Source organism: Myotis yumanensis, unplaced genomic scaffold (genome assembly GCF_028538775.1).
Source record: "Myotis yumanensis isolate MYYU_CA2020_CCGP unplaced genomic scaffold, mMyoYum1.0.hap1 SCAF_23, whole genome shotgun sequence".
NCBI classification, from domain to species: domain Eukaryota; kingdom Metazoa; phylum Chordata; class Mammalia; order Chiroptera; family Vespertilionidae; genus Myotis; species Myotis yumanensis.
Window position 1 is genome coordinate 8,206,810 of NW_027223774.1, and position 22,326 is coordinate 8,229,135.

The following is a 22,326-nucleotide window of genomic DNA, read 5'->3' on the forward strand; positions in this document are numbered from 1 at the left end:
AGACAGCACTTACGCTCCTGCAGCCACTGCCCTCCCCACCAGCCAGGCATCAGGCTCAAGTGTGTGATCCCCCCAGATCAGAACACTGGGGGCGGGGGTGTAGCAGGCAGCCACTCAGTGCCCACTACAAATGGTAGAGTTGGAGAAGTGGAAGTGGGGTGGGGGGAGAGGTTGTGGCTAGAAGTCAATCCCAGCTACCAGGACCCTCCAACGGGGGAAAACAGGGTGCAGAGCCCCCTAGACTGAGAGAAAGCCGGGTCTACCCAATTCCCAGCACTGTGGGCAGGGGACCATGCCCTGGGCTCTGAAGGTAGCCACACCCAGATGCCCTCTGTACTCGGTCTTGGGAGGGACACAGCTTCTTACTTCTCACCCAGGGAAGGCCTGAGTCCTTAGGTTTCCCTGCCCTACTGCTGGGGGCGGCTCCCAGGGCTTGACGGAGCATAGCTCTCAGTAGGGCCCATGGAGACAGGCGTGTCCAGAACCCTGCCCCATGAGGGTTCTGGAAATGGCTTTGCAGGGGGGCTGCATCAAGCACCACAGTTCATATGCAGCGATGCTCACTCCCTACCCACAGTGGGATCTCTGCTCCCAACACTTAACCCAGACACTGGCCAGAAACCACACATGCAGCTAGAAGCACTGGGACTGGCCTGGCAGTCCCTTCCCCAGGTGAGCAAACAGCAGGCTGGCTTCAGAAGGGAAAGGCGTTACAAACAAAATAGTCTTAAGAGAAAAACCAAGACAACAGAGAAGAGTGTGCTTAAAACCAAAGTGCTGTATATGCTTCAAGTATTAAGTGAAAACAATGCATTAACAAGTAACAAAAACAGGGCAAACTTCATGTTGTAGGCCATGGGGTCTCCCTGCTGGGTCTGTAGTGCTTTGGGGGCCTGAGGGGTATCCACCCAACATGCTATTTCAGCCGAAATGTAAGAGGCCTGCTGGGTTCTCTACAGAACCAACGTGGCCAGCCAGTGACACCCATGAGGTAGCTACTTGGGGCAAGGACACCTTATTCTTCTGGGCTCCTCAAAACTAGGTGAGGGTAGCCTGCCCATAAAAAACTCAAGATCAGCCTTAGCCAGTCTGGCTCAGTGAATAGAGCCTGCGGACCGAAGGGTCCCTGGTTCGATTCTGATCAAGGGCACATGCCCGGCTTGCAGGCGGGATCCCCAGTAGGGGGCATGCAGGAGGCAACCAATCAATGATTCTCATCATCGATGTTTCTATCTCCATCAATATATATATTAAAAAATACTCAACTCTTACATCTTAAAAAAACAAAACAGGTGGGCGGTCCCTCAGGGGACTCTGCATCTCCCTGAACAGGAAACTAGGGCTCCTAGATAGGGCCCAGAGGCAGGTAAGGAGCCATGGGCTCCTACCCACAGGCCCTGAAGGAGTAGCGGGGAGGTGGGGGCTGCTCCTCCTCCAGCATGTAGGCTGGGAGGCTGCGGCTACGTGTGGCTTCCTTGACGTACAGGTCCAGGAGGACCTTGGTGGACTGCTTGTCCACCCTCTCCTTCAACACGTCATGGCTCAGGAGCCAGCTCAGGTGGTCCCTGGGCTGGTCTCTGCCCTGGACCTCCATCACCACCTCCAGCACTGCCATGCCCTTGAATGGCAGGCTGACCAGCGACAGCTGCATCTCGGAGGACCTGGCCAGCGCCAGCAGGCGCCCATGCAGGCCCTGTGTGAAGGGCATGTCCTCAGGTGTAGGCACATGGTGCCTGCTCAGATGCAGGCTCACGGTAGATCCACTCCAGCATGCTCAGCTGGCAGGCCAGCTGGATGCACTACTCCATGGTGGCCCAGGACCCGAAGGGCATCTTGTTGACCTCGAAGTGCAGGAAGGATTGCCAGCGCTGGAGCCAGGCCTGCAGTGGCCAGGTGAGTAGCGCCTTGTGGCTGCCCTGCAGACCCTTGTAGAGGCAGTTGAAGATGGTTTTGCTGGTCAGGTCACCCAGCAGTGCCAGCTCCTAGGAATTCAGGGCCAGGGCCAAGCTGCCTTGGTCATATATCTGCAGGATCCAGGCGATCATGTGCTCGTTGGGCTTCTGCTTGAAGTGCTGTGCAATGGCCAGGAGTAGTGGTGCACCAGCCCCATCATGCTCTCAGCCATGGTCACAGCTGCCCTGGAGGGAAACAGCAGGAAGCCCAAGGGGTGCTACTAAAGGAGCTGCAGGCAGGGACAAAGGGGCACCAGGTGTGGGAAACAGTTACAGCCTGCAACACCTCCCTGGAGCTGGGGCCCCTCAGACCCCTGGGTGTCAAAGGTCCCAGGGGGCACAGTGTCCTCATGAGAGGTCAAAACCCAGTGCTAGACATCATAGGGGCCCCAAGCACAGCCCAACACAGAATGTCTCTGCAGTGCCCCCAGCCCCTCCTTTATAAACCTCCCCTTACCCAATAGTATTACTGTGAAGATTCAACCAATTGAGAAGCAGGCCTGGCTCAGCTAACTGCTCAGGCTTTGCCTTGACCTTAGCATAACTCACACAATTTATGAATGAGGGAGCCTCTTTTGCTCTTACCTAGAGCAGTGACCCTTCAACCCCTAGCGCAGTGGTTCTCAACCTGCCTAATGCCGTGACCCTTTAATACAGTTCCTCATGTTGTGGTGACCCCCCACCATAAAATTATTTTCGTTACTACTTCATAACCGTAATTTTGCTAGTTATGAATCATAATGTAAATATCTGATATGCAGGGTGCATTTTCATTGTTACAAGTTAAACATAATTAAAGCATAGTGATTAATCATAAAAACAACATGTAATTATATATTGTGAAATATTTATTTCTAATTACAAGTAAATGAAATTTTGTCTTGAAGCACGGTGTAGCACATGTAACAGTATTAACAGGAGTAAACTACATTACCACATTTTGCGACAGTATGTGTAAAAAGCCAACATCAGTGCGAAGGTTGAGATTGCTCCTTTCTCACCAGATCAGAAATTCTCGGGGCAGTCTTTGCAAGAGCACAACGAAGAACATCTTCCACAACAAGTCTACTTCTGTATTTAGACTTGATAACCAACAAGCTGGAAAATCCTGTTTCACAAAGATATGTTGTTGGAAATGGAAGAAGAAGGCGCAACACAGTCTCAGACAGAACAGGATATGACTGCAAACACTTGATCCAGAATTTTGTAACTGGCATTGTAGAGAAATCAGTTCTTGCTGCATCGTTGTTAATAAGTTCAATGAACTCCTCTTGTGCTGTCTCAGGAACATCTTCAACTTTGACTGTGAATGGGCTTCTGGCAAGTGCAAATGGGGTGTTAGGTAGATTTGGAAAGTACAATGAAATTTCGTCTGCAAGCATGTGCAAGTGTTCTTTCACAGAAACTATCATCGTAGTCCTTTCGTCTAGTTCAATGTCATGTTCCTCAAAGAAAGCAGATAAGGTAGGCAACATGTAAATGTTATTTTTATCCAATTTTTTTTGCCAAAGCTGAAGTTTCATTTGGAATGATCGGATCTTTTCAGACAAATCGAGGCATGTTGCATTTGGTCCTTGCAACGATAAATTTAACTCATTCAAGATGGCAAAGATGTCCACCAAGTAAGCTATTTTCTGCAGTTCACTTTTATTGCCGAAAAGTGCTTCGAACTGTGGTCTTGCTTTCTGATTAAAAAATGTTTTGAGTTCATCACGAAGCTCAAAAACACGTTTTAAAATTTTCCCTCTTGACAACCATCTCACTTCAGTGTGAAATAGCAGAGCATTGTTTGGTGCATCCAACTCGTTGCACAGTTGCGAAAACAGTGGACTGTTTAAAGTGCTAGCCTTTACAAAATTGACACAACTTATTACACTTTCCATTACTTCTTGTAACTCTTGTGGCAGCGTCTTCGTTGCTAATATTTGCCAATGAATCATACAGTGAGTTCCGATGACTTTTGGTGACTCATTCAGTACCAAATGTTGAAATCCAGATCGACATCCTAGCATAGCTGGAGCACCATCTGTGCAAACACCACAAACCTTTTCCCAAGAGATCTTATGCTCTTTCAGAAATGAATCAACTATGTCAAATACATCACGTGCAGTAGTTGTTGTTTCAAGAGGTTTGCAAAAAAGAAACTCATCTTTAAAGTCGCCATCATTAATATACCTCACGTAAACCAGTAACTGTGAACAGTTTGCAACGTCTGTAGATTCATCAAGCTGGATACTAAATATGGGAAGTGGAGCAGATTTAATTTCCTGGATTACCTGATCAAGAATATCAGCAGACATGTCATCTATTCTTCTGCGGACAGTGTCGTTAGATAAGGAAACTGCACTCAATTTTGTAACAAATTCATCTCCGATCATAACTCGAACAATGTCTTTGGCTGCTGGCAATAGTAAATCCTCAGCAATGGTGTGAGGTTTCATAGCTCTGGCAATTCTGAGTGCCACCAAATATGAAGCTTCAACGGCTGCTACATTTTGTTTGTGGCACTTGCCAACAGTGTCAAGCCTAGCTTTCTTGAGTCCATCAGCTTTGCTTCTAAAATAGTTGGTATCCTTGCCGACAAAGCTTAGATGCTTGCTATCAAAATGGCGTTTTAGTTTGTTCAGCTCCATAGATTCGGCTGATAGAACTTTACAACAAATAACACATTGCGGTTTCTCAATTCCTGCTGTAATTATTGAGGTAAAACCATACTGTAAAAAATCCTCGCTATATTTTCTTTTCTTAATGTTCTTCTCTTCACGATCCATTGTCATGGGATGGTTTGCTAATGAAAATAATATATAACAATAGCTTTAATAATACAAAAGATGATACATGGCATAGTTCAGTCAATATAGTTCATTAAAGTATCCTATAATTTACCATTGTTTTTTTTTTACATACCTGTTACTATCACAAGGGGGCAGTATTCATAGCAACCACAGCTGAATATAAAAAGACCGATCAGCATCCAGATTAAGTTTCCATGAAACAGATATTTTTGTTTGCAGTACTTGATTTTACAGTACATGATTTTACATTAACCCAATAATTTATAATTCATGAAGTGTCGTTTTACCTCCAATACTGCTGCTTTCAACACAACAACTGCTTTCTACACAGTACCTGCTCTCTACACGTGTGACTGGTCCGCATAAGTACATCATGGCGCCAACCCTGTCACATACACCTGTATTTGTACGGGGTGTATGTGATGGGGTTGGCACGATGATGTCATCACTCCGGGTACTTGTATGTGGGCGTATCTGAATGTCGGGATATCTACATGTGGGCGGACCCACCTGGAGACGGATAGAGGAGCAGTGTCTCAGTTCCTAAGATCATCGAAAATATGTGTTTTCCGATGGTCTTAGGCGACCCCTGTGAAAGGGTGTTTCAACCCCCAAAGGGGTCACAACCCACAGGTTGAGAACTGCTGCCCTAGAGCAGGGGTGGGCAACCATTTTGTGAGTGCGTGCCAAAACCAGCAAAATCTCTGACTCAAAATTCTTCTGTGTGCCAACCCTAATTTTTTGAGAACATGTTACGCCCACTTGATATCTCTTAAGGTGTACATATGTGAAGAACCTTGAAGAAATAGTAAAAGTCATTTGAGCGACAAAAACACAGTATATGATGATGAAAAATACATTTATTTTTTAATGTATACATGTACACTGCTAGTCCGCCAGAAAACTTTAGGACCCTGTTTGATATTATCAGTGGGACTTTTGCTGCTGCATCACTGATGACAGAGATTTTACATCAGGTTTATATTTCGTGACCTTCAGAGATATGCACGAGCTACTACTTTCATCTGTCAGGCTACTCCTATTACGAGACTTAACAAAATTCATCACTGAGAACAAAGATTCACAAGCGTATGTGGATGAAAACATGGAGAGTAATGCTGTCGCCAAGTTTTTTAAACAGAAAAAATTTTCTGGAATGGCATTCCAAGTCCTCAATAGTTCGTTTTCGACACTTCTCTCTGGTACTCCTGTCTCTAGTCGATTTTTTTCAATGTTTTCCAAGTCAACTCTAAGGTCAATAAACTTCTGCTTCCAAATTGAGCTACTCTGAAATTCAGTCAACTGCATTTCAAAGTCAGCCACGTCTATCCATGAAAACATTTGTAAGTTTAGTTCCTCCAGTTTCATGCTGTCTGGAAACCTCATGAATTTTGCTGTCTCTTCCAGCTCTCTGAATTTCGCAAATCTTGAGAAGAACTGCTCAATAGTTGACTCGATGATGTTTAAAAACAGCTTTTGAAGGCTTTGACAGTCTGTTCTGTCATCTTTTGGGAGGTCTTTGATGTGCCTCTTGAGGTTTGGGAAATATCTAAATCTCTCACCATCCACATCCCTCTTAAAGACTTCCAGTTTCTTTTCAAAAGCCTTTATGTAACCACATATAACATCAAGTGTCTTGCCAGTTCCTTGTAATTTAACATTTAAGTCATTCAAATGTTCACAAAAATCTGCAAAGAACATCAGTTTAGAAACCCACGTGGCGTCAGACAATTCTTGGTAAGAAACATGTTGGTTATTCAAGAAGAGCGTTATCTCGTTTAAGCATTCAACGAATCGTTTCAGAACCAAACCTCGGCTAAGCCATCGAATGTTGTTGTACATTTTCATTCCTTTATACACAGATTCTACCTCACTCAGTAAAACTTGAAATTGTCTTTTATTTAAAGCCCGAGCAGAAATGTAATTAACAACTTTGGTAACTGTTTGCATCACTTCCTGCAGTTCCTTCAGGCCAGCTTTTGCACATAACGCCTCCTCATGTATGATGCAATGAAAACCGACCAGTGTATGACCAACTTCTTTCACAAACAGATTTACAAAACCTGCCTTCTCATCAGTCATGCAAGGAGCACCATCAGTGGTGACGGACACTATTTTTGAAATGTCAATTTGTCGAGAAGAGAATTCGTTCGTAACTGCTTTACATATTTCAGCCCCAGTAGTACGCTCAGGTAGAGTTAGAAGGGCAACCATCTCTTCACATATTTCATCACCTTTACAAAGTCGAGAAAAAATGGCCAGCCTAGATGATGATGTAATGTCTATACTTTCATCAATACAAATAGAAAAAAATTGACATGAAGACAAATCTTTTGTTAATTGCTCAGCAGTATTACTCGCCAACTTAAGTATCCTATCCTTAACTGTTTTCCTGCTCACGGACAAATCTTTAATGCGCTGAATAATCTTTTCTTTTTCTGAGAAATCGTCAAAAAGGAAAGGTGCACATTGTAGCCAAGCTTCTTTAATACACTCTCCATCACTGAGTGGTTTTCCATGTTGGGCAATGACTTTTGAAACTTCAAAACTAGCAGCAACTAAGTTGAAACTGGACCTGCCTGAGATGAAGTTCATAAAATTATCAGGCTGTTTTATTGTTTTGCTGAGTTCACGAGAAATTAATTCTCTTTGTTCCTCTTCGGTTTTATTGCTTATGTTCTTATGAACACTTACAAAATGCCTTGTTACAGAAGATGTTCTGCAAACAACAGTTTCAGAACAGAAAACACATAAGGCTTTGTTGTCTTTCTTAATCACACCAAACTTTTCTGTCCAGTATTTTTGAAATTCTCTAACATCCTTTTCAGCTGAACTACATCGTTTCTTAGCTGGTGGTCCTGACATTCTACACAATCTAGAAGGACAGAAAAAATACATGAGATGATGTTATACGTGAAAAAGGTCAAAGAAGAAAAATAAAATGTAAGTGATTAATTAGCTTGATCAAACTACTGTACTGCTATAACTTTTTAAAATCAACAACTAGAGTGCCAGCGATCGTGATCGCCCTCCTCCTGCAGTGTCACTATTAGATGCTAGTAGTTCATTCTTTATTGACAGATGGCACCTAAGTGCAGATTACTTATGATGCCGAATGTTTGTAGTTCTAAAATTCACCACTGGCACTTATCTGCCTAATTTTTTACAGGTACTACAATTTTATGAAGTTTTTTTCCCCAAAACTGCTGTAAAATGAGCAAAAATGCCTTGGCAATTTAAGCATAGTAACTAGGATATTGGTTGGCACTCAAAGGGTTAAAGTAAATAGAAAGAAAAATAGTTTGCTATCCCTACAAAATGGGAAGACGGGTGCCATGCAGGGAACAGTAAAGATAAAGCATGTAAAAAAAAAATCACAAAATGTAGAACCTTTATTTATAAATCATAATACACTGTATGCATATCAGTTGTTATTTTTATTTATAAGATTTGGTTTATGGGGAACAACAAAAATGTGACAAAATATTTCCTAAGGAAAATAACAGAATAAAGAAAACATAGACAAATACAGCATAATGTAATATAAGTACGGTAATTATGTAACTTACTTTTCAGCACAGACGGATACGGTGTGATGATGACGTCACCAGGTTACTGCTGTAGCGCGCACCAAAGAGAAACATAGAAATTTATTCCCCTCTCGTTAGTACCAGTGGGCAAAGGAGAGAGGAGGATTCATTTTTATAGAGTGAAATTTTGAATAAGTAGGTGAGGCGGTTGTCTTGTCAACGAAAACCCACTGCGTGAGGCTGAAACCAAAACACTGGTCGGATCTAGGAAGGCAGGGAGAGTTAAGGCAGAGGCATAGAAACTGCTCTTCCCCTCTCTTGTCAATCCATGTCTATCATCTTTAAGATAACTTGTTATGTAAAATTATTTATTTATCTAAGGATGCACCTACACTGAATTTATCTGAAAAATAAAAAAGTCGATACAGTGGAGCCTTGACTTACAAGTTTAATTCGTTCCGAGACCGAGCTTGTTAACTCAAATTACTCTATCAACTCAATGCAAAAAATTGGCCAAGAGACAGCTGGTATCTCAAAAAACTCGTTAGTCTGGGCACTCGTAAGTCAAGGCCTCACTGTATTAAGAAAAAAATTGTAAATGGAAGATTATAAGAGAGGGTTTTGCCTGCCAGCAAAAGTTACTGGCTTGCCATGTTTGGCATGCGTGCCAGGGGTTGCCCACCCCTGCCCTAGAGGAAACACCTGCAGGAAGGAGTAGGGGAGGGGAGGTCAGTGGAGCACAGGGCAACCATGGTCCCCGATCCACACCTCCGAAGAGCCAGGGCCCCTCAGACCCCCAGGTGTCAAAGGTCCTGGGGGGGCACCGTGTCTTCAAGTGAAGTCAGAGCCCAGTGCTAATCATCATAGGGGCCCAAAGCACCCCCATCAGTGTGTTTCTAATCTAATCCCAAGTGCTCCTACATCAGGGGTGGGCAACCCCTGGCACGCACGCCAATAACTTTTGCTGGCACTCGAAACCCTAATAATCATCTTCCATTTACAATTTTTGTGAATATTTGAATGACTTAAATGTTAAATTACAAGGAAATGGCAAGACACTTGATGTTATATGTGGTTACATAAAGGCTTTTGAAAAGAAACTGGTAGTCTTTAAGAGGGATGTGGATGGTGAGAGATTTAGATATTTCCCAAACCTCAAGAGGCACATCAAAGACCTCCCAAAAGATGACAGAACAGACTGTCAAAGCCTTCAAAAGCTGTTTTTAAACATCATCGAGTCAACTATTGAGCAGTTCTTCTCAAGATTTGCGAAATTCAGAGAGCTGGAAGAGACAGCAAAATTCATGAGGTTTCCAGACAGCATGAAACTGGAGGAACTAAACTTACAAATGTTTTCATGGATAGACGTGGCTGACTTTGAAATGCAGTTGACTGAATTTCAGAGTAGCTCAATTTGGAAGCAGAAGTTTATTGACCTTAGAGTTGACTTGGAAAACATTGAAAAAAATCGACTAGAGACAGGAGTACCAGAGAGAAGTGTCGAAAACGAACTATTGAGGACTTGGAATGCCATTCCAGAAAATTTTTTCTGTTTAAAAAACTTGGCGACAGCATTACTCTCCATGTTTTCATCCACATACGCTTGTGAATCTTTGTTCTCAGTGATGAATTTTGTTAAGTCTCGTAATAGGAGTAGCCTGACAGATGAAAGTAGTAGCTCGTGCATATCTCTGAAGGTCACGAAATATAAACCTGATGTAAAATCTCTGTCATCAGTGATGCAGCAGCAAAAGTCCCACTGATAATATCAAACAGGGTCCTAAAGTTTTCTGGCGGACTAGCAGTGTACATGTATACATTAAAAAATAAATGTATTTTTCATCATCATATACTGTGTTTTTGTCGCTCAAATGACTTTTACTATTTCTTCAAGGTTCTTCACATACGTACACCTTAAGAGATATCAAGTGGGCGTAACATGTTCTCAAAAAATTAGGGTTGGCACACAGAAGAATTTTGAGTCAGAGATTTTGCTGGTTTTGGCATGCACTCACAAAAAGATTGCTCACCCCTGTCCTACATCTACCTCCTTACACATCCCTACCCATCCCATCTTTGCACAGTGGCAGTCACTGCCGGAAGCCGGTCCATCCTTGCTCCTTGACACAGTCGCTGCAGGGAAGAAACATCTGCACAGCATGTTTCAAGGGACCCCGCGTATATGGCATACTGTTCTTAATGTTTGCTCCCCTTCTTGGCGCTATGTGTTTTAACCAAGGTCACCTCTCCGAGAAAGGTTGTTTCCCCAGGTAGGGATTTTCCCCTGAAGTTAGGGAGGGAATGAAACCGCTTAACTAAGTGCCAGGTGGGTAGTTAATCACTTTAACTATGAACAATCACGGTTAAGCTACATAATCTTTACTCCCTGGAATGGAGATAAGAAACCCCTAACCTTTGGAATAGAAATTGATAGGATTAAAATCAACTGGTATAAGTACAGATGTAACAAGACAATAAAAGACAGAACTTGGCTGGAGAACCTGGCTATGCTGATCAACTGAAGGCTGCCTCCATGTCATTTCTTCTTCCCTGACTCCGTCCACACCTTTGGGAACCCCTGGACCTGCTGGGGCTGGACCCCAATCATCACATGATTCAGGGGTGGATTGGCAGTTTTGGGGGCTGCTCCCTGGCGACTCTGCTGTAAGTTCAGGCCACAGCACCCACACAGGAACCTCCACTGCAGCCAAGCAGGCAAGTCACAGATGACCCCTCAGGTCAAAGTGGCATTAGTGGGGATCAAAACCAATCTCTTTAGCCCTATCCGGCTTTGCTAAGTGGTTAGAGCAGCCGTGGGCAAACTAGGGCCCGCTTGAAATCACTAAAACTAAAAAAAAAAAAAAAAAACCAAAAAAAACACCCAAAAACAAACAAAAAAAAACCATACCCTTTTATGTACTGATGTTTATTTTGAATTTATATTAGTTCACACAAACACTCCATCCATGCTTTTGTTCCGGCCCTCCGGTCCAGTTTAAGAACCCACTGTGGCCCTCGAGTCAAAAAGTTTGCCCACCCCTGGGTTAGATTGTTGGCACATGGACTGAAGACTCCTGGATTTGACTCTGGTCAAGGGCATGTACCTTGGTTGCAAGCTCAATCCCCAGTCCTGGTCAGGATGCACATGAGAGGCAACGTATTGATGTGTCTCTCCCTCTACCTTACACTCTCTCTCTAAAAAAAAAAAAAAAAAAGAAAGAAAAAAAATCAATGGAAAAATACCCTTAGGTGAGGATTAACAACAGTAAAAGCCAACCTCCTTGGTTCTGCCGCCTTAGCTGCAGGGAAGAGGGAAACAGAGAGCACCCCCATCACCTCAATGTGCATGGAGGTTGCAGAAATAAGGCCCTGTCCCCTTTTCAAAAAGGAGATGGCGCGGGGAAATCAGTCTCTGTACATGCAGGTCCTCAGCTGTGGAACAGGAACAAAGCACCCAGCTCACTGGGCTCCTGAGGTCTGAAGGAACAAGTGCTGAGCACTGTGCATGCTCAGAGTGGGTGCTCAGCACCTCTCATTATACCAACATCACCACAATTTAGGTCTTTTTAAGTAGAAATTTGTAACATTAGAAACATAACATGATTATTATGGAGTTAATAAGATACTTCTGTTCTTACCAAGGATGGGAGAGGCTGTTGACTCCTGTAGGAACCACCTGCAGGAAGTAGGATGGGAAAGCAGTTAGCGGGTGCAGGGCAACCACAGTCCCCCCATGCATCCCTCCCCAGAGTCAGGGCCCCTCAGACCCCTGGGTGTCAAAGATCCCAGGGGGCACCATGTCCTCAGGGGAGGTCAGAGCCCAGTGCTGGACATCATGGGGACCCTAGTCGCCGTCTTCACCCAGGCCCCAGAGCCACTTGCCTATAGTCCTAAGGGGACAACACAGACAAGAACTCAAAATTCCAGACAGGAAAAACGACTAATACATGGCCCTGAGCTGCAACAAGGGAACCCCCATCGCCTGCCTTCTGACACTGTATCTCATTTCCACCTCAGTGGCTTATCCCTGGGTGTCACTACTTGTATGACCTGCAGCACCTGACCTAAGCCCCACTGTTGAAAATGGGGATAGATTCGCCTTGCAGACAGGTTGTTGGCAGAATCCACTGCGATGAAGGAGGCCCTTGACTCAGCTCCAAGGTGGATCTGATGAGCACATCCCTGCACGTACTCTGCCCACACCTCAGGCCTCCTTTCCCACCCAGCTCCCCAAAGCCTCCAGCTCTGGGCCAGTACTGCATTGCCATTCCTTGCTTCTTAACCTGGGGTAACAGCTATACCAGAATCTTCTGAATCAGAGAAGTTAAATGCCTGCCATCAGGATCTGGATCTGGTGAGTTCTCAAAAGTACTGAAACAGGGCAAGCACTCCCTATTGTGAGCTACTCTTTAGCAAGCAGAAACTCTTAAATCGAGTTTTGTGAAGAAATATGCTGTCCACTTGTATGCATATATGCATGGCCCATGAACACAATGGGGTGGTGAGGATTTGGGGGGACAGACGGACAAGGGACAGGCTGGATAGGATCAATGGGGGGAAAAAGGGAACAGGCATACTGGTTAATAATGCAGATTTTGTAATCAAAACATAGCAATTTCAACAGAAACATCAGAGAAGATCTTTTAACGTGTCTTTAACTGGTTTTGAAGTGTGTGATGGTGGGTCATCATGAAGGAAAAGTACTTTGCTGTATGTTCTGGCCCATTTTCGTCGTTTTATGATCAAAGCGTGGTTCAAACTGATTATTTGTTGTCGGCAGCGATCAGTATTAAGCTTCACCTGATTTTAGAAGCTCATAATACACCACACCTTCCTGATCCCACCAAATGCAGAGCATTGTCTTCTTTCCAAAGCAATTTGGCCTTGCTTCGATGCTGATGGTTGACCTGAATCAACCCATGATTTTGTGCAAAATAAATCCACTTTTCACTGCCGGTCACAATTCAATGCAAAAAAGACTTTCTTTCCTGCCGCTGAAGCAGCATTTTACTGATGACTTTTCGGTTTTCCATTGGTCTTTCGTTCAGTTAATGTGGCACTCATTTCCTTCCTTTAAAATCTTTCTCATTGTAAACAATCGGAAATTGTTTGCTGAGCAACATCTAATCTTTCTCCAAGTTGTTTTTGAGTTTGACACGCATCTTCATCTAATAAGGCTTGTAATTGTTGGTCTTCAAACTTTTTTGGTTGACCTGGGTGTTGTCTTTCACATCGAAATCATCACTTTTAAAGTGTTTAAACCAGCATTCACAAGTATCTTGAGAAGGAGCATGTTCACCATAAGCTTCCCAAACTATACAACTTTCAGCAGCACTTTTCTTCAATATAAAGTAATGAATTAAAACTTCCTGCAAATGCTTTTTTTGGCACGAAATTCAACATTTTTAAGTGTAAACAATCTATCATGTTAACACCTTCAGAAAATTTGACATATGAAGTTCTGAAGCTTGCTGTCAATGCAAAATAGCATAAGTATCACATCGCATATATATCAACCCATGTGTAACTCCATCTATTGAAAAAAATCCGATTAACCAGCACACCTGTATGTAATACCTTCAACAATTTAAAAAAAGACAGAGACACTATCTCCCCTGCCACCCATACCCATGTCCAGCTGGCACCTCCCTCCCTCCATGCTTTCCCAGAAATTCCCTCTCAGAGGGCACTTAGGGTGAAGAGCATCAGCCCCTCAAAAGACAATTAGGGCCTGGCTGGTGTGGCTCAGTGGTTGAGTGTCGGACCTATGAACCAGGAGGTCAGTTGGATTCCCGGTCATAGACACATGCTTCGGTTGTGGGCTTGAACCCCAATTGGGGGGCGGGGGGTGGGGCGTGCAGGAGGCAGTAGATCAATGATTTTCTATGATTGATGTTTCTCTCTCTCTCTCTCTCTCTCCCTTCCTCTGAAATCAATTAAAAAATATAAATGTGACAATCAGATGATCCAAAATTTGAGCTGACCACAAAAGCAGCTTCTCCTCCCTAAAGGGCCTGCCAGCAAGTATTGGAAGATCCAAGAACAGGGAACAGAGGGAAAGCCCTCCTAGAGCCTAGAACACTTGCTCCTCTTTGGGTAATCTGTATCCAGGCCCATTTTATGACTTACGTCTTTGAAACACTTGTGAAATATCTGCCATGGTGCACTGTCATTTTAACAGCTGTGTGTCAGTAGAGGGTAACTTTATTAACTATAAGTTTATATGCGCACAATTCATGGAAAGCTCTCAACTTGGCTAATACACTATATCCAGTCTAGAAACCAGTGACAGTATTAACTGCTAGCCACTGTTACTTTTCTTCTACTAAATCTGAAAATTGGACTTTTGATTAGTCCCTGCCCCAAACCAAAAATGTATGTATATTTCTTCCTTTCACAGCCTGTGCATTTCATTTTATTCAACTCTTCTTTTCAAAAGCAGGATATATCATGCCCTGCCTCCCGCCCTCCCACCCCCTAACTATGAGAGGACAACCTCTCTGCTCTTGACATGTGTCAGATGCTAGACACAGAAACTGAATCTGAGGCTCAAACCCAACAATAGCAGAGCTGGGATTTGTATGTAAATACTGAGCATGACTGTTCACATATAAATTAGGTCCCAGGGATATCTGATGAGAAGTCACCAGAAATGCAGGTGTTTTAGATGTAGGTGGGTGAGGGAGTGGGAGCAAGGATTCTTACCAAGATGGGGTGGTGGTAGATGGCCCCTCAGCTTGAAGAGACACCTGTAATACAGGAAGGACTTTGTGAGGGTGTGCAAAGAAATAGTCTGGGGGGGCCCCCTTGGTCTCCCATGTGCCAAAGGTCCCAGGAGTGTCCTCAGGGGTGATCGGAGCCCAGTGCTGAACACCATGGGAGCCCCAGTCCCTCGGCAACCAGGCCGCAAGGCCACTCACCTTCAGGGATTGAAACCACGCCAACAGCATTTAAGAGACTGGGAAACATTAGGGGTGACAACGGCATTGTCATTAAGTAGAAAATATTATTTCAGGAATGTAAGTGGCAACTACTTTGGATGAAATGAATTTACTTTCAAAACACTAAGTGCAGAAAACAAAATGAAATAAAAACACTTTAAGTGCAAATAACACAAACATGTGACTTGTTTCCGATATCAAGATTATGTGTATTTCCTGTATGTTTGAATATTTCACTAATAAAAAGTAAAAAGTGTTGTTGCTCAGCCCTAACCGGTTTGGCTCAGTGGATAGAGCTGCCGCCTGCAGACTGAAGGTTCCCAGGTTCGATTCTGGTCAAGGGCATGTACCCTGGTTGCAGGCACATCCCCAGTGGGGTGTACAGGAGGCAGCTGGTCGATGTTTCTCTCTCATCGATGTTTCTAACTCTCTACCCCTCTCCTTTCCTCTCAATCAATCAATAAACAAACAAACAAACAAACAGACAAAAAAGTGTTGCTCCGTAGTTGAGTGGGGACTAATGAACCAGGAGATCACTGTTCAATTCCCTGGTCAAGGGCACATGCCCGGGTTTCGGGCTCGATCCCCAGTAGGGGGCACTCAGGAGGCATTGATATTTCGATCTCTCCCTTCCTCTCTGAGAAAAAAAAAGAAAAAAAAAGAAAAAAAAAGAAAAAAGAAAAAAGTTAAAAGGGGCACAAAAAAAAAAAGAAACGCTCAGTGGATAGAGCGTCAGCCTTCGGACTCAAGGGTCCCAGGTTCGATTCCGGTCAAGGGCATGTACCTTGGTTGTGGGCACATCCCCAGTGGGGGGCATGCAGGAGGCAGCGGATTGATGTTTCTCTCTCATCCTATCTGTAAAAAAATCAATAAAATATATTTAAAAAGAAAAAGAGAAAAGAAACGTATGGGGCAGTGGCGAAAAGGCGGCAATGCCAATGATGAATGAACGAGAAAAATCTTCCCACTTGGGACACAGTGGTTTGGTGGGGGAAACGGGAAATGAGCTTCACGGCTGGTAGGCTGGGGCGAGCCATTGCTCAGCAGCCGGGAAGCCCAAGTCCAAGGCCTTAAGGCAGTGGTTCTCAACCTTGGCTGCACATTACAATCACCTGGGAATCTTTTTAAAATCCTGATTTCTGGGCCTCGTCCTCCGGAAATTCTGTTTCTTTGTTACTAATGTTGTGGGCCCACCCCATCACAAAGAAACAGAATTTCCGGAGGACGAGGCCTAGAAATCAGGATTTAAAAGATTCCCAGGTGCCTCTAACGTGCAGCCAAGGTTGAGAACCATTGCATTAAGGCCTGACTAGCCAAGAATTAACGTTTAACCGACTGCGCGGAGTGACGGGGTCAAGAGGATTCCTGAAGGCGGACAGAGGCCTCGTTTGCTTTCTCCTGAGGCCATTCCTATCCGCTTCTCAGAACACCAGCCATTCGCGTGGAGACCCCACTCCCACGTTCCCCTTCGTGGCCTCTGGGGTCCGAACTCCCCTCAGTCTCTGTTCGAGACGGCAAAACATGCGCAGCCGCCTGGGGTGGGAAACACAGAAGCGACTTCCGAAGGGAAGCGCGGGCGGTAAATCTCCGGAGAACTCGCCGCCTCACGGCCCCCGCCCCCCAGGAAGACGGACAAAATGGCGGACGCCCGGGCCGCGCGCCGCTGAGATGGCGCCGGCCGCTCTGGCGGCGATAGTCCTTCCCACTGCGCGCGCCCCCCACCCGCTCCAGACGCCCCAAGATGCGGGGCGAAGGCCGTGGTCCCGACCACGCGACAGCGTGGCCATCCCGCCACAGCCCCGGCCACCACATTACACGCGCGGCCCAGATCCCAAGCCCCGCCGCGCAGGCGGAAAGAAACCGAAGACGAAGGAAACACTCACCCGACTCCGACTTTCTCCTCAGCAAACGCGGCGGGGATCGCGCTCGCGTCCCACTTTAGGGTGCGCGCCGCTCGCGAGGACCCCCCCCCCCCCCCCGCAACGGCCAGTCTGGGCTCCGCCCCGAGGCGTCTAGTGGCGGCGCCGGTGCCAGCAACCCAGCTTCGGTGCTTGAGGAAGGACAGTGTCTGTCCCCGTTAGAATCCTCCTGAACGTCGGGACATAATACGTTGCCCCCGTAGGCGGAGAACACAAACCGAGGAAATATCTCCGCCTGTTGTCCTGTCAGGAACGTCAGGCACTTCTGTGGAGGGCCCCAAAGAAGGATCAGAAAGGGGAAGGACCCCGAGTGGGGGCGGGGCTGAAAAGGGAAAACTGGCAATACCCGCGCCACAGCCCTGGCGGAAGGGGCGGTGCCGACCCCAGACGTAATCCCAGCGGCAGAGTGGGAGGCGGGGCCAGAGCTGAGATTGACAGGGCAGAGTTCTGGGAGGGCGCTCACGGGGCGCGGTGTTAGAGGCTTAGCCTGGACTCTGGTTCGGGGCGGGGAGGTGCGGGGGGCGGGAGGCGGGGAGAGGGGGTCGGGCTGGGGTCTTGGACTCCGGGTCCGAGGGAGGAGGAAGGGGACAGGACTCTGGGGCTGAGACAGGACCAGGTTTGGGGCTCGTTCCCGGGTTTTTAGATCGCCAAAGACCTGGGTGCTGGGTTTCATGGTAGGTTGGCGATCTAAGGCGTGTGTTTCAACAGACAGGATGGTAAAACGGTTTTTCTTTCTTTTTATATTTTATTGACTTTTTACAGAGAGGAAGGGAGAGGAATAGAGAGTTAGAAACATCGATGAGAGAGAAACATCAATCAGCTGCCTCCTCCATACCCCCTACCGGGGATGTGCCTGTAACCAAGGTATGTTTTGTTTTGTTTTTCAAAGATGAAAAAGGAAACTTTCCTATATCAACCCACACACCGGAGGTCGCCGTGGTCAACAGTTTGGTGCGGACTCTTTATGACACACACACACACACACACACACACACACACACGTGAGCAGAACACACGTTGTTTAGCTGGTTCCCCTCATCATCTGGCTTTTTTCCCTTCCTTCTGGCTGGGAGATTCCTCTGATGAAGTCTGTAGTCCGAAGTGAAAGGAAGAGACTCGAACTCCTCTCTTAGGAAAAACGAGGCGTTTCCTATGGGACCACACACCCAGTGAAGCCAGGGTTTCGCTGTGGCCACGAGGCGGGGAGTGAGGTGCCGTGGTCCCCTCTGCGCCCACCTCCTCCCTCCCCTCCCTTGCCCAGGCCCCATGGGCACGCTGATTCCCGGGCCTTCTTAGGACCTGCCAAGCACAGAGTTGCACCCCAGGACCTTTGCATTGGCTGTTCCTTCTGCCTGGAACTCTTTCCCGCAATCTAACTCCATTTCCTCTCTTCCTCTCTTGAGCCATGATTCCGCTCAGATGTCACCTTAGCAGAGAGGCCACCCCCCCCCCCCCCCCTTTAACTCCCCTTCTCTTTACAGAACAGACCGGTCTCCCTTACACTCCTTTGTTTCTCTTCATAGCACGGATCCCCTAACACACCCAACTCTTCGTTTGTGGTCCTATTATTTTGCCTCCCAGATGAAATGTCAGTTCCGTAAAGACAAGGATTTGCGTCCAATTTGATCACTGCTATAGATCCGGTGTCTGGCACATAGTTACAAATCAGCCTGTGTTATTAAAAAAACAAACAAACACCAAAACAGAACAAAAAAACAAATTTGACCCCTGGCCGGGTAGCTCAGTTGATTGGAGCATTGTCCTGTACACCAAAAGGTTGCAGGTTCAATCCCTGTTCAGGGCACATACAAGCAGCAACCAATGAATGCATAAATAAGTGGAACAACAAATTCTCTCTCTCTCTCTCCCCTCCACCTCCCTTCCACTGTCTCTCTCTGAAAAGCAATGGAAAAAATATCCTCGTTGGCCTAATTCTTGACTGGCCTTGTGCCTCAAGTCTCTTTGTCATGATTCCCTCCCCTCACTTCTACCCTTAAGCCCCATCCTTCTACCCCACAGGGCCCAAGGGATGACCTCAGGAGGTATGACAGCTCCACAGAACACTGACAAGGTACTAAGACAAAAGCATATTCTGGGTAAAAGTACAGATTTAAAAATACCGATTAGTAATTTGAGTGGGGGAGACTCAGAGGGGATTGAAAAGGGACAAGAGTCGGGGTGGGTGTGAGGGCCGGAGAGCAGGGTCGTCAGCCCCGTGGCAGGGAGCTGTGGGAGCAGGAAGGAAGGAGGGCCATTCCCATGTCCTAAGTCCAGATGGCCTGGGGTGCCAGGATGAACCAGAAATTCACGTAGTTCATGTAGGAAATGAAACCTGAGGGAGGAAGAAAGCAGAGCGGGTGAGGTGTAGAGTTCACCAACCCCACCTGGACCCCAGTCCTCTCCCCATGCCCAATGATACCCCCTACCCTGTGCCCACATCCATCCCTAGACCCAACCTCAACCCCATTCCCTGCACTGTCCGAATCCATTTCCAAATTCAATCCTGTCCCCAGTTCCATCTCATTCCCTACCCTGTCCCCAACCCCTTCACCTGCATTTTCCTGAACCCTCCACCTTCAAACCCAAACCTAACCCATCCCTACCCTGCCCCCAATAATCCATTTCCTAACCCAAATCCAACCCCATCCTCATCCCCAACTCTTTACCAGGCCGTCCCCCATCGGTATCACTGAACCCTGTCCAAACCCAACCCCATCCCAGCTCAGACCAATCGACAGGAAGCAGAAGATGCCAATCCACGCCAGGTAGAAGCTACGCCCCAGACTGTAGGTCATGCCTTCCTGCAGGAACTCATGGGCCTGCAGCAGGTAGAACAGGATACCCAATACCATGCTGGTCCCTGCAGGAATACAGGTGTTAGGAGGCTGGACAGCAGGTGTGTGAAGACCCGTGCCCCTGGTTGTGTAACTGCGTGGCTCTTGCCCATTATTTCCCCACTTCCTTTGCCCCCCTGTATCTCTGCTCACAAGCAGGATAAGAGGCTCCTGACAATGTCCTAGCAGAGGACACTGGAAGTGCAAGTCTTGGTCTTTCTGTGGGCCACGGGGGTGTCTAAAACCACAGGCTTTGGGGCCAACTGATTGGAACGCTTGTCTGGCCTCTGCCTCCCACCGTCGGGACACACTCCATCTCTCTGAGCCTCATTCCCCCCATCTGTAAAGTGGGCATAATTGCAGGAACTATCTCCTTGGTTGTCAGGAGAAGAGTTATGGAGGTTGGCCCATTTCCTGGCACACAGGGAGCCCTCAAGAATCAAGCCAGATTATCATCACTGTGCTGGGTCTTTAATTTGGGGTTTCTGAGGTAGTGGACAAGGAACTCTGTCATTCTGGATATTTTAGCTGTATTTTTAAATGACATGAATTAAAGATGATTTGTGAAAAGGAAAAGTTTTTGTTTTTTCAGGTAGTGAATGGAGTACTGGGTAATTTTTTATAAATTTTTGAGAGAGAGAGAGAGAATGGAGAGAGGGGGGAGGGAGAGAGAAACATCGATTTGTTCTTCCTCTTATTTATACATTCATTGATTGATTCTTGTATGTGCCCTGATTGAGGATAAAACTCACAACCTTGGTGTATCAGGACGATGCTCTAACCAACTGAGCTACCTAGCTAGGGCCTGGGTAGGGTAATTTTTTCTTTATGTTCATAGTATAGGAAGTGTTTTCCATTTAATTAAAAGGGAGACTGGGCAGAAATTATTTTCTTATAGGAAAACGCCCTAGTTTAGATGACATAAAAGTGAGGCGTTTTCCACCCCATATCCCTTAGAGTTAAACCATCGGGGAGACCTAACAGACGGACTGGACACATAACATTTGCTAACACGGAAATGTCACTGTCACTCTCCAAAAATGCTCTCTTGATGCAACTGAAAGTTGTGGTCAGTTACCGCAAGAGAAGACAATACCCTTCATTTCCAAATTAAAGTGCTCCCCACGGCCCACCTTTCTAAAAAGTGTGATCTGACATGCACATGGAACTAAACTATTCTCATTGGAATATAAATGGTGAGTTACTTGGGTGGGAGTATGGAGAGAAGGACATGTACAACCTCTCCACCGGGTGATGACATTTCCCAGTTCAGTCCTCACGACCTCTCCATGTGGTAGGAAGTTTTATTCCCACCCTGCAGAGAAAGCTGTTGGCTCCGAAAGATGAAGTAGCTTGAACAAAATCACTGGTGGTGGCGAGGAGGCAGGATGTGGGGGTGGGGCTGGAACTGGAAATAGAGATGGGGTCTTGGTAGAGGTTGAAGTTTGAGAGATAAGGATGGAGGAGGTGGAGGTGGAGGTGGAGGTGGAGGTTGGTGTTGGGTTGTGGTTGGGGAAAAGGATGGGCTGGAGATGGGTAAGAGGATGGAGCTGGGAATGGGTTAGGGTGAGTTTCAGAGTGAGGTTCGCAGGTGATAGGCATGGGGTTTCGGTAGGGTGCTGACGTTGGTAAAGGGGTGGGGGATGGGCCTGGACAGCATGGAAGGGGAGGGGGATGCGTTTGAGATGTGCTGGTGATGGAGCTGGGAAGTGAAGTGGGGGCTGGTATTGGGGCTGGAGATGGGGTTAGGTTGAAAATTTATATATATATATATATAGATATAGATATCATGCGGCTCTTTGGTCCCTTGAGTGTGGCTCTTCTACAAAATACCGACTTCTGCGCATGGGCCACGAAGTTTCAATCGCACACTACATGCGCTCCCGCACGTGGTATTTTGTGGAAGAGCCACACTCAAGGGGCCAAAGAGCCCCATGTGGCTCGCGAGCCGCAGTTTGCCGACCACTGGGTTAAGAAATAGGATTTGGCCGAAACCGGTTTGGCTCAGTGGATAGAGCGTCGGCCTGCGGACTGAAAGGTCCCAGGTTCAATTCCAGCCAAGGGCATGTACCTTGGTTGCGGGCACATCCCCAGTGGGAGGTGTGCAGGAGGCAGCTGATCGATGTTTCTCTCTCATCGATGTTTCTAGCTCTCTATCTCTCTCCCTTCCTCTCTGTGGAAAATCAATAAAATATATTAAAAAAAAAAAAAAAAAAAAAGAGATAGGATTTGGATTGGGACCGAAGGTGGGGATGGGAAGGGGATGTGGTTGGAGTTTGGCCGGAGCGGGTTGGGTGTCATGGCAGGCACCGGGCAAGGTTCGCCTCATCTTGGTGTCCCTAAAGGAAGGATCTC

The 22,326-nt window shown here is 46.3% G+C and overlaps 1 long non-coding RNA gene, 4 other non-coding genes and 1 pseudogene across 6 annotated transcripts; all 6 read right to left on the reverse strand.

The window, feature by feature from the left end:
- Positions 1-781: 781 nt before the first annotated feature.
- LOC139000329 (uncharacterized) lies at positions 782-2,304 on the reverse strand (annotated as a pseudogene).
- LOC139000438 (small nucleolar RNA SNORD88) lies at positions 2,252-2,342 on the reverse strand. The gene has a single exon (XR_011469614.1). It is a non-coding gene; the product is annotated as a small nucleolar RNA SNORD88 (small nucleolar RNA).
- A 440-nt stretch (positions 2,343-2,782) lies between these two features.
- On the reverse strand, positions 2,783-17,187 carry LOC139000082 (uncharacterized). 2 transcript variants are annotated; one of them, XR_011469521.1, is made up of 6 exons: positions 17,102-17,187; positions 14,983-15,026; positions 11,916-11,953; positions 8,317-8,365; positions 4,860-7,622; positions 2,783-4,740 (listed from the first exon to the last, which is right to left on the reverse strand). It is a non-coding gene; the product is annotated as an uncharacterized lncRNA (long non-coding RNA). The 2 variants fall into 2 exon arrangements; XR_011469520.1 differs by lacking the exons at positions 4,860-7,622; positions 8,317-8,365.
- Positions 9,059-9,150, reverse strand: LOC139000441 (small nucleolar RNA SNORD88). Its single transcript, XR_011469616.1, has one exon. It is a non-coding gene; the product is annotated as a small nucleolar RNA SNORD88 (small nucleolar RNA).
- On the reverse strand, positions 12,032-12,122 carry LOC139000440 (small nucleolar RNA SNORD88). Its single transcript, XR_011469615.1, has one exon. It is a non-coding gene; the product is annotated as a small nucleolar RNA SNORD88 (small nucleolar RNA).
- On the reverse strand, positions 15,078-15,162 carry LOC139000447 (small nucleolar RNA SNORD88). The gene has a single exon (XR_011469624.1). It is a non-coding gene; the product is annotated as a small nucleolar RNA SNORD88 (small nucleolar RNA).
- Positions 17,188-22,326: the final 5,139 nt, after the last annotated feature.